Genomic DNA, 15,575 nt, shown 5'->3' on the forward strand with positions numbered 1-15,575 from the left:
ATAAAATGTCGGTAGAAGTCGGCGAGTCCAACAAATCTTCGTAATTCTCTTACTGTTTTAGGTGGCTAAAGGTTATCAATTACTTCTATCTTAACTTTGTTAACTTCAATCCCCTTTTCGGACAATATATGTCCAAGGACAATGCCTTCCTTTACCATAAAATGTCATTTTTCCCAATTAAGAACTAAATTAACCATCATACATATAGTAAGACATCCTTCGAAACTTTGCCACATACGGAGAAGTCATCAAATGAAAACTTCCATGATGTCATCTAGGAAATATGTGAATATTTCCATCATGCATCTTTGAAATGTAGCTGGTGCGTTACATAAACCAAATGGCATACAACGGTAGACAAAAGTACCATAGGGGTAAGTGAATGTTCTTTTTTCTTGGTCGTCAGAGTGGATAGGAATTTGGAAGAATCCAGAATATCTGTCTCAATAACAGAAATGTGAGTGTCTAACTAGGCGTTCAAGCATATGGTCTATGAAGGGCAAAGGAAAATGGTTTTTACAAATGGCTTTTTTTAATTTTCTACAATGAATGTACATTCGCCAACCTGTTTCAACTTGTTTTTCCACGGATTCACCCTTTTCATTCTTAACCACTGTTACACCTCCTTTATTGGGTATCACATGTATTGGGCTGACCTATTGGCTATCTGAAATAGGATAAATAATTCTAGCATCAAGTATTTTCAGCACTTCTTTCCTGAATACATCACTCATGATAGGATTAATCCTTATTTGATGTTCTTTAGAGGTTTTTGAGTCCTCTTCAAACATGATCATGTGTATACATATGGAAGGGTTGATCCCTTTTAAATCAGATATGTTATATCCCAAAGCTTTAGGATATTTTCTTAGCATAACTAAGAGTTTCTCAGTTTCTTCCTTTCTTAGGTATGCATTATTTATTAGTGGACAGTTAAGTTATTCGTCTAGGAACTCATATCTAAGGTTTTTGGGTAGCTCTTTGAGATCTACTAATGGTTTCTTAGGGTCAGGCATGTGATCAGTGGTAAGTGCTAGACATTCTATTAGGATGTCGTCTATATATGGTTGATGAAATTCACAATCTTCGAGCATAGGTGGTTTAGGAATTTTTAGAACTTCTGTATCTGGAGGGTTTTTCAGTTCAAATTCCTTTACGCACTCATCAATGATATCTATAAAACAACAAGTGTCGTCTATAGCAGGTGCTTTTATAAAATTGAAAAAAAAACTCAATTTTCTCTTCACCAACTTCAAAAGTAAGCTTTCCTCATATTATATCGATTATTGCACATGCAATAGCCAAAAAGCGTATTCCTAAAAGAATCAGGATATTTGAGTCTTACTTTATATCCATCACTACTAAGTCTGGGGATGTATAGTGGATCGATCCTTACTGGAACGTTTTCCAAGATTCCTGCTAGATATTTATATGAATGATCTACCAACTGTAGGGACATCCTAGTGGGTTTTAGGCTTCCTAGGTTTAACCTCTTGCTAATGGAAATCGACATTAAATTAACATTAGCTCCTAGATCGCAGAGTGTCTTATGGATTACAAACTTGACAATAAAACAAGGAATGGAGAAACTCACTGGGTCTTTTAGTTTCGGAGGCATTTTTTTTGGAGGATGACACTATATTCTTCGATGAGTGCCATTGTGCTATCATCATCTAGCTTTCTCTTGTTGGATAAGATTTCCTTAAGAAATTTAGCATAAGAGGGCATTTGGGTGATGGCTTCTGAGAAATGGATAGTAATGTAAAGTTTCTTAAGAGTTCTATAAACTTCTTAAACTGCTAATCAATTTTATATTTGATTAGCCTTTGAGGGTAGGAATGGGTGGCTTATATGGAGGTGAAGTATATATGATGTTTCTTTCTTAACTTCCCCCTTTTCTTTGGATGTCATTATTTTCGAGCTCTCTTGCATGAGTATTGACAGTTACCTTCTATGGCTATTTGTTTACTTTTTCAGTCATTGATTGGTTTCAAACTCTCGAGTCTTTGGGTCCTTCCAACTTTGTCTCACTTTGTAGTATGATGGTATTAGCATGACCCTTAGGATTTGGTTGAGGTTGGCCTAGAAATGTGCCAGCAAGAGTAGCGTTAGCCGCTTTTTGCTGAGCTACTTATGAGATTTGTGCCTCAATCATTTTGTTGTGGGTGGCCAAAGCATCTACCTTGTTCGCTAGTTTTTTGATATGTTCATTCGTGTGAACGTTTTTGTTCAAAAACTCCTTGTTTTGTTTAGATTGTGAGGCAATGAAGTTTTCCATAATTAGCTCAAGGTTAGACTTTCTAGGTGCATTAGGAGCAACAGGGGCTCCTTTTTGAAAACCCGGAGGAGTGGTTGGTGGTGGGCTAGGAGCAAACAAAGCATTATTGTTTTTATACGAAAAATTTGGATGATTCTTTTAGCCGGTGTTATAAGTGTTGGAATATGCATTCCATTGAGCATAGTTTACCTAGCTAGGTTAGGTTCTAGTCAGAAGGATACATTCAACAACGGTGTGTCCAAGAATACTACAGACTTCACAGTTTGGAGTGACAGCAGCTACGGTAGCCGCGAGAGTTATGGTTAGATTATCAACCTTTTGGGTAAGAGCGTCCATTTTGACATGGTCTATGTCGTTAACTTCATACATAGAGCCCTTAGGTTGGGACATCTCTACATGAGTATGTTCGCTTCCCCATTTGGGCCATGTTTTATATAAGCTCCTAAGCTTCCTGAAAGGGTTTGTCCATCAAAGCGTCGCTAGCTGGAGCGTCTATGGTTAGTATTGTATTATAAAGAAGACCATTATAAAAGGTTTGGATAATCAACCATTGTTTTAATCCGTGATGTGAATAGAGTCTCATCATATCCTTATATCTTTCCCAAGCCTCAAAAAGTGACTCGGTTTCTTTCTGCATAAAACCGTTTATTTGACTTCTGAGCATAGTGTGGTTTTGCTTGGAGGGAAATATCGTGCTAAAAAAGCCTTCTTTAGTTGGTCTCATGTAGTAATGCAGTCTAAAGGTAGGATTGTAGCTAGACTCTGGCTCCGTCCCTTAGGGAAAATGGAAAAAGACGTGTGAAAGGTATGAGTATGAAGAAGATTTAGACATTTCTACGTTCTTTTCATGAAATGAATATTATTAGTCATTTCTTGTTTTAACACTGCATGCTATGTAAGCATCGATCCAGAATTGGTATTACCATAATGATGATAGTGATTATGATTATGGGATGTCTCAAATAACACCAAGGAACAATATTAAGATACAAAGCACAGTTTGGATTTTTTTTCTCATTTAAAATACAACAAAAAAGAGAAGCCTTGCTGCAACCATGAGTATCTTTACATACTGTTTTTTTCAATTTCTAATGCAGGAGAAAATGGTAGTTGTTTGCTCTGAATGTTCAGAATTGGCCACACATTGTTTCAGCCTCTATACATTGTATGTATTTCGAACAGAAGAATTCTGCAATCTCTTGTTTTGCAAATTATATAGTTATATACATTTAAAGTGTTTAAATATGTATGTGTTTACAGCAAGTGCAAAAAGAATCTCACCTTCGATCCATCAACAAACTGCTTCACCTTGACTGCTAGTGACACAAACACTATTGGATATTTGAATTGTAGAGTTTAGTTGTAAAATATTTCAAGACTGAAGTTAAGATGATTGTAATATTTACATGGATGTGTTATGGCTTTATGTTATTATTAGGTTGATGGAAATGTTCCAAATAGGGCATTTATAATGTGGCTTTGCACTAAGACCATTTGTGTTTAATATTTAGATGGTTGTGTTATGGCTTTATCTAATTATCAGGATGATGGAAATGATTTCTTGGAGACCACTTATTGTGTTTTATTTTTATGTAGGTTGATGGAAATGATTTTTAGATGGTTTTGTTTTATTTTTATGTAGTTTAAAATATTTTAAAAAATTAAAATGCATGAAAGTCTTATGTGCTGATTTTTAAAAAAAATAAAATAAGGATCAACTAATTGAACAAATCGATTTGTATTAACCGATAAATCGATTAAACCGAACCCATTCAAACTGAAGTTCAATTCACTCGAAATTGGGCTTAAATACTGAACTCATGGCTTGAGCTGGTTTGACTTTTTGGGTTTGAGTTAAACGCAAACCGATCGCGTTCCCACCCCTAATCTTGAATGGAACTTTCCTTGAGAAATATTAAGTGATAGAGGATAGGGTCGCTTCATAGAAAGAGTATTTATCTGCAAATACTCGAACAATCAAGTGACTAATTTATCCAAGAGTATAATATTTGAGTTATAGAAAAAGCATTCATCGACCTTAATCGTGAATTACCCTATAAGAGAAAGAATCCTTAGTCATGAATTACCCTTCATAAGAGAGATTAGGACATTTTGTATAAAGACTTAGTGCATGTTTGGTTTGGCTTTTGAAAAGGCCAAAAGTAATTCTAGAGGTGTAGAATCAATTCTATGTGATTTTAAGATGTTTGGTTTGACAAAAGTAGAATTGATTCTGTCTCCAGAATTGATTCTACTTGAAGCTAGAATTTGTAGCTTCTGCCTCTAGAATTGATTCTGGATGATTTTTACACTGTAATTTATTATTCAACTCACTTTTACAAAAATGTATTCAAACATAAATCAATTCTGTTAAACTCAATTCTGCTAGAATCAATTCTACCAAACTCAATTCTACTAGAATCAATTCTGTCCACCGCCATTCCAAACACACCCAAATTTGACTAGTATCCTTGAAGAGATTTGTAAACAAGGGTGGATCCACTCTATGGCTGAGTGTGGGTATAGCCACACCATTTTTTTTGTGTCATATATATTTTATAAAAATATGTTAATTATGGATGTCAATTTAAGAAAATTGTGGCAGCTTTAGCCGCCCCAATTAACGAAAACACTGTTTTTAAACACACTATAAATTTGACTGCCTCTAGAAAAATTGTTGCATGTGCTAAGACTCATAAAGATGTTAGTTGTTTTTTTGTAAGTTCAACATGCTTATTAATTTTATGTGATCTTCTAAAAAGAGACACATTACTTTGATACAAACAAGTAATTCAGTTTGGAGTCTGGTAATGGATTAAATCAATAATCATTTGTTGCTATAACGGTGAAACTCAGTTAGGTTCCCACTTTAGGATTCTTGCTAGTTTGATGACTTTGTATAATGTCATTATTGGGGCACTTGAAAAAGTTGAGAAGGACACATCATTTGAAAAAATGGTGAAACTCTTTTTTTAATCAAGATATCATTAATAAGAACCAAAAGTTCAGACAAAGATTACAAAAGGGCGAGGCAAAACACGAACCAAAGAAAAAATACAAACCAAATACAACCTAAGAAAGATATAGCAAAGGGGACTTGCTAAACTCACAAAAGTTATAATTGGAACGAGTAAGTTTCCCTATGAAAAACCACCGCCAAATAAGTGCCTTAATGCTCCAAACCGAATTAAAAATATTCCAAGAATCATTCCGAAAAATGATACCATTCCTAAGCTTTCAAATGGACCAACAAGTAGCCAACCAAAAAGTTCCTTCTCTACCCGACTTCACCTTCTTGGATTTACAAAAACTAAACCAACTCTAAAAACTACTCATAATTCAAACAAAATTATAATCAAAAAATCCAATCCAACTAGCCACCTCTTTCCAAATTAAATTGGAAACCCCACAATTGAACAAAATATGATTCAAAGACTCCCTCTCCAAGCCGCAAAAAACACAAGAAATAGAAGAGGGAAAGAAAATACCTCTATGAAGGAGAAGCACTAGTGGGCAATCTATTAATAAAACATCTCCATCCAAAATCCTTAACCTTTTGGGGCACATCCAAATTCCAAATAAGTTTGAAGACTTTGGCAAACTCCTTCTCCGGACCCAAATGAACATGAAAACTATTTGAAAGAGCATAACAACTACTAACCGAAAACACCTTGTCCGGTTCCGGCAACCAAACGACTCCATCCCTTTACGCTATCACCGGATGCACACCGCCCAAAAATGCAGCAACCGCTGCCCCAATAGTACTGCAGCTACTGCAGCCGGGCTGCTATTATGCCTTAACCCAAAATCCCCCCACACCCATCCACCATCTCTCCAACCGCCCATTCCCGCCAATGCCACGGACTTCAACTCCGAAAGTTCATACACCTCCAGAAATAAATCCATCAAACACTTATCCTCCATCTAATTCGAGTGCCAAAAAGAAATGTTGTAACCATTCCCTAAAACAAGCCTACACTTATCAACAAAGAAAATGTCACAATAACTTTTTTCTAAAGACAAAATATCCCTCCACCATGAAGATTTCAAAGTCGTCTTGGTAACATTTCCAACATTCGCCACCACATTAAGATTAATATCTCCATATCTATCTTTTAAAACTTTATACCATAACGCTTCCAAACCACCAGAAATTCTCCACCGCTACTTATGAAGAAGAGCAAGATTAAAGTCTTGGATTCTTCGCAACCCAAGACCACATTTATCTATAGGTAAACAAATATTTCTCCAACTTACCCAATGAATTTTCCTACCATCGCCCGAACCACCCTAAAGAAAGTTGGATTGCAACCTCGTTATCTCCTTTAGAACCTTCTTGGGAGCCTTGTAGAAAGAGAGCAAAAAGATCGAGAGACTACACATAATCAATTTGAGATGAGTTAATCTACCTCCAAAACTTAACAACTGAGCCTTCCAATCCAAGAGCCTAGACTTGATTTTATTCAAAATCAAGTTCCAAGTTGATATCCTTCTAGGATTAATACCTATAGGAATACTAAGAAAATAAAAATGATTTTCCTCCCTTCTACAAGACAAAAAGTTAGAGGCAATATCCAAGAAATTATCATTAAAGTTAATGCCTATAATCTTGCTTTTGAAGTAGTTTATCCCAAGACCCGACACAATCTCAAAACCTCTTAAAATAGCTTTGATGGACCAAACTTATTTCCAACTCCCTTCGCCTATCAAAAGAGTGTCATCCGCGAATTGTAATATATCCACACTACAAGCTCTCCTAACATCAAAACCAACATAATCACCATTCTCCACCACCTTACTAACCATACCCTTCAAATCCTCCGCCAAAATCACAAAGAGAAACGACGATAAAGGATCGCCTTGCCTTAACCCTTTCTCAACTATGAACTCCTTCGTTGGACCCCCATTGAATAACACCGACATCTTGCTCAAAAAAATTAAGGCCTCCATCCACTTCATCCAAGTAGCTCCAAACTCCATCTTCCTCAACATGAATATAAGGAAATCCCAAGACACATTATCTTAAGCTTTCTAGAAGTCCACCTTAAAAAGAAGACAACTATTCCCTTCCTTCTTCGCCAAATCCACGATCTCATTAGCGACCAATTCCCCATCCAACAATTTCCTACCCGGAACAAAATCACTTTGACAATTGGACACAATTGAATTCAAGACAATCTTTAATCTCGAGGCCAAAAGTTTAGAAATAACTTTGTACACACATCCCACAAGACAAATCGGCCTATAATCATCAAGCCCCAAGGGATTGGAAGATTTAGGAGTCAACGACAAAAAAGATGAAGTGAAAGCCTTTGATAAAATATCCTCTCGGTGGAAACACATAAAACAATTGAAGAAGTCCACTTTCAAAAATCCCCAACACTTCTTAATGAACATAAAAGAATAGCCATCGGGAGCCAAACTCTTCGTTCCCTCACAACTCCAAATTGCCTCTTTAATTTTCGCCTCCAAAAAAGAGCCTTCAAGAAGATCTTTCTCGCCGCGATTCAAAGCCCTAAAAGATAACCCTTCCAAATTCGGCCTACCACTCTCCACCCCGGAAAACTTCTTCTCAAAATGAAGTTTAACTTCCTCCTTAACCTCAACTACCGAATCCACCACACCTCTATCCGTAAGAATAGAACCTATATGATTACGACTCCTCCTCGCCTTCAAAACCCTATGAAAATACCTACTATTGGAATCCCCGTCATTCAATCATTTCAATCTCTATTTTTGTATTAACATGTTTTCTTTAATCTTAAGATTCATCCAAAAATCTCTAGAAGCTCGTCTTTTTCTTTCCACATCCAAGTTCAAAACCGAATCATCATCATTCACCATTTCATCGCCTTCATTCATAATCCTCACCCCTTCATCTACCGCCAAGTCGTGCTTCCCAAAAACATTCACATCCCACCACTTTAGCCTCTCTTTAAGAAGTCTCAACTTTTCTTTCAAAACAAATCGCCCCTTCCTTCCACCAACAAAGCTAGCCATTCATTCTCCACAAACGGAATAAAGTCCTTATTAGAAAACCATTCGTTATTCACTTTGAAAGGTTTAGGACCTCAATTCGATTTATCACAAATCAACTAAATCGAGCAATGGTCCGAGATATCCCTATCCCCCACAAAATTGGCCAACGACACCCCATTTGCTAACAACGTTGCTTGCCACTAAAAAACGATCAATCCTACTTCTCGCCTTCCCATCCCCACCAAACCAAGTAAACTTTTTTCCTTTACTAGGAACATCCACCAAATTGCTCAAATAGATAAACTCCACAAAATCCTCACTTTCTCCACTTCTATTTAAAATCGAGCATCCCTTCCTTTCCATACTATTCTTCACCGCATCAAAATCTCCTTCGATAACCCACTCACCGTCCGTAAATTTAGATTTTAAAAAGAGCAGTTTCCCCTAGAATAAATGCTTCTTAACAATAGAACAAGCTGAATACAAATTTATAATATAATAAACATATTCCTTCCATAAAACTTTCACACATAAAAAACCACCTCCACCAAAGCTACATAACACATGAACTCTCGTAGTGTTCCAAACTGTCAAAAGACCCCCCGATGTACCGTCAAAAGCCGAAAAGGAAAAATCTAAATCATAATTCCTCTAGAAACTTTCAGCCATAAAAACAGAGATAAATTTTAATTTAGTTTCTTGAAGAAGAAATAAATCAGCATTACCTTTGGAAATAATTTGACTTATCCTCCTTCTCTTCACTCTGCTCACACCACCTCTAATATTTAGAGAGCCGATAATCATTGACACAATTTGATATTCTCCATCCTTCCATTGCCTCTATTGTTATCAAGTTTCTCCATTTAATCAATTCTAATAACATAGTCCTTCTAGGGATCAACTTCTTCGACCCTCAAACCCAAGATCATCCTCCAAAGTTTTTTCCCAATGTTAAACTGTGATTTTGCTAGATGTGTTTCAGTTCTTTGATTTTATTTTCATATGATCGTTTAAATATTTTGTCATTTGTCGATGCTATCAAACAAGAATTAGAAGAAATAATGAATGATGGATGGGAAGAACTTATGTCTAAAGTTATAGAAATTTGCAATAAACATGTATTGATGCATTGTATATGCAATAGAAAAAACCTATGTGACACGTTACAAATTCTAGTGTTTCTAATTTGCATCATAATAAGCATGATTGTTTGTTTAGTGTTTTAGATTTACAGCTGCATGAGCCCAATGTTATGTTTGATGAAGAACTTTTATAATGTGTTTCATTTTTAGTCTCTCGTCATAATTTGCAGCTTTTGATGTGTAAAAATTCTTGAGGATAGTTGAACTTTGTCCAAATAATTTTGTAGATCCATTGGAAGTGGTGGTGCGACGTCAACTTGAGAATTATGTTAGAAATGCTTGATGTGACCTAAAAAAAATTAAGTTAAAAGGATTTTCAAATCTTTATGCAGAACTTGTGGAAAAAATAAGTGCAAAATATTTGATATGATTTATAAGTTTCTGAAGTTGGCTATAGTCTTGACGGTTATAATTGCAAGTATGAAACATGTTTTTTCAACTATGAAGTTTGTAAAGAGTCAGCCATATAACAAAAAAGAGTAATAAATGATTAAATGAATGTCTTGTAACTTTTAAAGAAAGAGATGTTTTTAGAATAATTAACAATACTGTTATTTTAGTTCATTTTTAATAAAATACAAGGTAGACAATTTTCATTGTAAATATATTGCATTAATCAATATTATTTCTTATTTTTAATATAATTTAATTCATAGTTTTTTTTCATGTTTAATCACACCAATATATAATATCTGAATCAACTTCTAGTTGTAAAACAATCATGATATAATCTTTATGACATCGTCTCACTCATGACTTTTGCTTGAATGTGCATCTAAATCATATCGAAAAGCATGTCCATCACATAATATTAAAGAGAAAAAGGGATATACACTGATAGTGTAAAATATTTTTACACTGTCAACCAATCACAATCATGTATCTAATTAAAACACAATTTTAATTTTAAAAAACTAATATGACATGACAAGTGTAAGGATTTTGATTGGTTATATGTGTAAAATTAGTTTATACTGTCAGTGCACTACCTTTAAACTCAATATTAAAACAGAAAAGAGAAAACAAAATTGCAATCGTTTTTAATGAGTAATTAAATCCTGGAAAAAATGTTTCCTAAACTATTAAAAAAGTATAAAATAAGTATTCTAAAACAAAAATACTACGTACAGTCCCAAATATGAGGTTTATTCTTTAATTTAGAATTCAGTTACACACAGTTTTCATGTTTAAAAATTGACAAATTTATACTTTAAGAAGACATTTTGCTAATTAACGGATAATAGGTTTAATTTATTAATTTATTAGGTTTCGTAATTATAACTCAAATTTTATAAAATAAAGATTGTACAGAAAATTACAATATGATACTAATAAGCATAATTAGAAGATGCCCTATGCATCATAATCAAACAATTTTGAACGAAATAATTAATTATTAATGGGATTGTGTGATGTAATTGCTTTCTTTTTCTCTCATTTTTTATGACTAAAAGGTAAATCTTACATATCGAATATTGCACCTATTCTTTAACCTCCCCAAGCTACTACTTGCATTTTATTCCCCACCCAAGATGTTTTTTTCCCCAGTTACGATTGAAACTAAAACAAGCCAGAAAAGTTGACTCAACAAACATTAACCGATTCAGTTGTCTAGAAACCGTGTGTACCCATAGGTCAATAGTGGAATAACAATTGTTTATTAAATCTATTTCCTACTTGAATATTGTCGTTTGATGAGGATCAAATTCAAATGACACTAATGTGTCAAATTTAATACAATAATATATTTAGTAATTTTTTATTTCATATCCGTATAATAAATTATATTGTTGGATTAAAATCTATTATTATGTAGATCATGTATGTAAAATTTAACATCAATAGAAAATTATTTGATTTGTCAACGAGATGCATAAAAATTAGAATTTTTTTTGTACATCTTGTAGGGGTGAAAAACCCCTGAAAACCCTTCAAAATGTCCTTCGGCCTTCGGAAATACATCTCCGAATGCACCTCAAATCAAATTTTCAAGATGTTTCAGAAATACATCTCCGAAAACACTCTATTTACACTTGAACATTAAATTTAAACATTCAGTGATATTTCGGAGATACATTACCGAAACATTCAGCTTATACCACCTTGTTGCATGAACTATTTCATTCACCCCATTTCACCCCATAACCAAAACCCTCCAAAAAACTTCATCCATTCTCAATCAATTTTTCGTCTTCAAACCAAGTTTCAAGTGTTTTATCATGTCAAAGAGAGCATAAAAAGTTGCAATTCAAGGTAAACTTTCTTCATTTCATCTCTCATTTTCTTGCATTGAAGCGGATTTTGGATGAAAAAACTGCGTCTATTTGGATATGCATTTTCGAAATCCACCTAAATTATTTCGGAAGTGCATATATGAAATTGTCTGTTATAGAAACAAAATTCTTAACATTTTGTGTTTGCCCGTTTTAGATATGGTGCACCCCGACATGTTTCCCAAAACTATTTCGGACAAGGTGAATGATGATGCTAAGCCGGATGAAGAGATGGACGATGTTAAAACGATTGTTGTTGAGATAGATGTTCTGCAACAATTTACAAATGATCAATTTTCTATGCTCGTCAACACATGCTTGAATGAGTCAAAATGGAAGCTACCAAACTCGGGTTTGGCGTTGTGATTGGAAGGTCCGATAATGACACTAGTAAAAGGCAAGCATTTGCAACGATAAGATGTGAGTGTCCGTTTAAATTGCACAGATCATGTAGGGAAGACGATATGTGGCTCTTTAGTGTCATTTATGATAAACATACTCATGCGTTGGACACCAAGCTACATGGTCATCCAATTGTAAGTCAACTTAATCTGAAGGAGAAAGAGATTATTTCAGAAATGTCGATAATTAAAGTTGCGCGAGAAACATACTTGCATATTTGAAACGGAAAAGACCACAAAGTGTTTCAAATATCAAGCAGGTATACAATGAACGTTATAAACGGAACATTGCGAGCAAAGGTCTGAATCCGTAATGCAACAACTTTTGAAACTTTTGGACGATAACCACTATGTTTCAAGGTACAAAGTGTGTGATAATAAAGTTAGTGTTTGTGATATTTTTTGGGCTCATATAGAAAGTATCAAATTGTTCAACACATTTCCAACTGTCTTTATAATTGTTTCAACGTACAAGACCAACAAGTATAGGTTTCCGCTTTTAGAAATTGTTGGTGTCACTTCTACGGAGAAGACATTTTTGGTTGGATTTTCCTTTCGCGAATGTGAGAAAGAGGACAACATTACATGTGCGTTGGATGTATACAATCAACGTTATAAATGGAACATTGCGAGCAGAGGTCCAAGATCCGAAATGCGACAACTTTTGAAACTTTTGGACGATAACCACTATGTTTCAAAGGTACAGAGTGTGTGATGATAAAGTCAGTGACCGTGACATTTTTTGAACTGATACAGAAAGTATCAAATTGTTCAACACATTTCCAACTGTCCTTATAATTGATTCAATGTACAAGACCAACAAGTATATGTTTCTGCTTCCAGAAATTGTTGGTGTCACATCTACGGAGAAGACATTTTTGGTTGGATTTTCATTTCTTGAATGTGAGAAAGAGGACAACGTTGCATGTGCGTTGGATATATGCAAGAGTTTGTTGAAGGATCCACAAAATATGCCTAGTGCCAAGGGAGCTCACATTTTCAAACCACTTCATACAACTTTGATTAAGAAACCACTAATTCCACCACTGATTATTCACATTTATGAGATGCCTCTTTTTATGCACAAACATGTTGAAAGGATCGTAGATGTGGGAGGTGATGGTAATTGCGGGTTTTGGGCCGTGTTCGATTTACTTGGTAAAGGAGAAGAACCACACTATTGTGCAAAAAACACTTATTTCAGAGTTGAGGTGCATATGGAATAAGAAGGGATTGGATAAAATTCACAATGCTTTTGTTCCATGTGTTACCAGTTCCGAACCACCTGAAAAGTGGATGTACTTCCCTAAAATGGGCCATCTTATAACAAGTGCATATTATAGGGTGGGTATCGATTTTATGAGATATGGTTTTTCGGATACATTTTTCCCACTTCGGAAATGCCCACCTCAAGATCCATCCGACTGCATCATTTGTACTGGGTATCTTAGATCGCTCAATTTTGTTCAGGTTTATTTGAAATCGGGGTGTCCTATTCCGACTACGTCAATGGAGTGGACGACACATTCTGCAAAAGAGGAGGAAAATTGGATGTATCAATTTTTAGAAATGATGGCAGAATTCACCAAGTAGACGGAGCTTGATAGAGAAACAAATAGGGTGAAGTCGAAGAAAGAACCAGTTTTAGATTTAAGCGGTGACAATTGTTTGGTATATTTTATATATAATTGAACCATGTTTTGCATGTATAGTCATGCACAATGTAAATTCTATACGATTAAATACTTATATAACATATTTATTCAACATTTTACCGTTGTTTACTTTTACCGATTTAATTTTTTTTGTGTTTCTATGATACTGATTTTCCCTAAATAATTTTTTTGCTAGTTCTGCATAATTCAGAAATGCATTTCCAAAATGTTTTTAAAAAAAAACCAACAGGGCATGTTTCGGATATGCATATAAAAAAACTCCATGTTTTCGTTAAAATATAAGGAGTGTATTCATAAATGTATATCTGAAACATGCCCTGACTCAGGATAGGAATTCTTGGGACCAAATTTCTCCAAATCTTCTATAAATAGGGTCTCCAAACTATTTCTTCAACATCACACACCATAATTTAGAGATGACACAAACATGTCCTCACCTTGCTTTTGTTTACTTCGATGGTGCAAAACCGCTACTTCAATTTCGGTTCTCTGAGGACACACCTCTCGCCGAGCTGATTACCATAGTCAATTCTCTCCTGCAATATCCAGAAAACTGGAAGGTAGTCAAGCTCAAATATCATTCATCATCACTTGACATTGAAGGAAAGGTACAGTTCACCCAGTTTGCACTGAAATTTGGATGACGATTTAAAAGTTATGTGGAGTACTTTTCGCCGATATTCTTCTAAGGATCCGATTGAAGTGGATGTGAAGATTCAGAGATCGGGAGAATATGTTATCAAAATGTTGCAACGTCCTAAGTTACCCGTTTATAATAATCTGTAATGTCAAGTTTTTGTTTCAATATCTACGTTAAATTTCTATTTCAATATCTGTGTTAAATTTTGGACATGTAATTTCAACTATCTATGTTAAATTTATGTTAAACTTCTCTAGTTTTTAGGTTCTATTATTTTTTTGAATGCATTCAATGTTTATTTCAGATGTGTACTTCCGAAATCTGTCAATGGGTGAATTTATATACATCTCCGAAAGCATCCCTAAAAAAAATAAAATGTGGTGCGTTCGGAGATGCATCTATATATGTATGTATGTGTGTGTGTGTGTGTGTGTGTGTGTGTGTATATATATATATATATATATATATATATATATATATATATATATATATATATATATATTATGACACTTCCAATAACTCTTTACCGCATATCTTTATAACAAAATCAATCGTTTGGATTGAAAAATACTACTACCCTAGCCTTATTAATAAGCAAAAAAAAATCACGCTAATTAAAATAATAGTTAAGTGCGTCTAATTTTTTTGACTTCATATAAAAGAGATAACATAATTATTAATATAGTCTTTACTAAATTGTCATTCATTAACAATATTAAGTAATTAATTGGGATAATTTTGGAATAAAGGCATTAAATGTGCCTAAATTTGTTGACATTTGTTTATATTTTAAGGCCAAAAAATTAAAAGACTTTTGTTATTAAATAAGGCCGGAGGGAGTATCATATAGATCATGTCTATGTTAGAACTTTGAATAACTTGATTGGTAAAAATGAAGGGTTTGAATGTGTGAGAGAGAGAGAGAGAGAGAGAGAGAGAGAGAGAGAGAGAGAGAGAGAGAGAGAGAGAGAGGGGGGAATTAGAGCGAGAGATAATTGAGTGAGAATATTTTTATTAACATTGATGAGGATTCCTTCAAGGAATTTATACAACTATTAAAAGTAGGGGTGGCAAGTAGAGGAACAAAGTATGGTTATTTAGTTTGATCTGAAAGATGAGATGAAAAAGCCATTGATGAAAGAAGGAAATTTTGTAAAAAAAAAATAGCAAACGAAAGAGGAATAGT

General features: G+C 34.4%; 1 non-coding gene across 1 annotated transcript; it reads left to right on the forward strand.

The window, feature by feature from the left end:
* Nucleotides 1-2,835: 2,835 nt before the first annotated feature.
* LOC131623094 (small nucleolar RNA R71) lies at nt 2,836-2,942 on the forward strand. Its single transcript, XR_009290128.1, has one exon. It is a non-coding gene; the product is annotated as a small nucleolar RNA R71 (small nucleolar RNA).
* Nucleotides 2,943-15,575: the final 12,633 nt, after the last annotated feature.

The sequence above is a fragment of the Vicia villosa genome, unplaced genomic scaffold (genome assembly GCF_029867415.1).
Source record: "Vicia villosa cultivar HV-30 ecotype Madison, WI unplaced genomic scaffold, Vvil1.0 ctg.000048F_1_1, whole genome shotgun sequence".
NCBI lineage: Eukaryota > Viridiplantae > Streptophyta > Magnoliopsida > Fabales > Fabaceae > Vicia > Vicia villosa.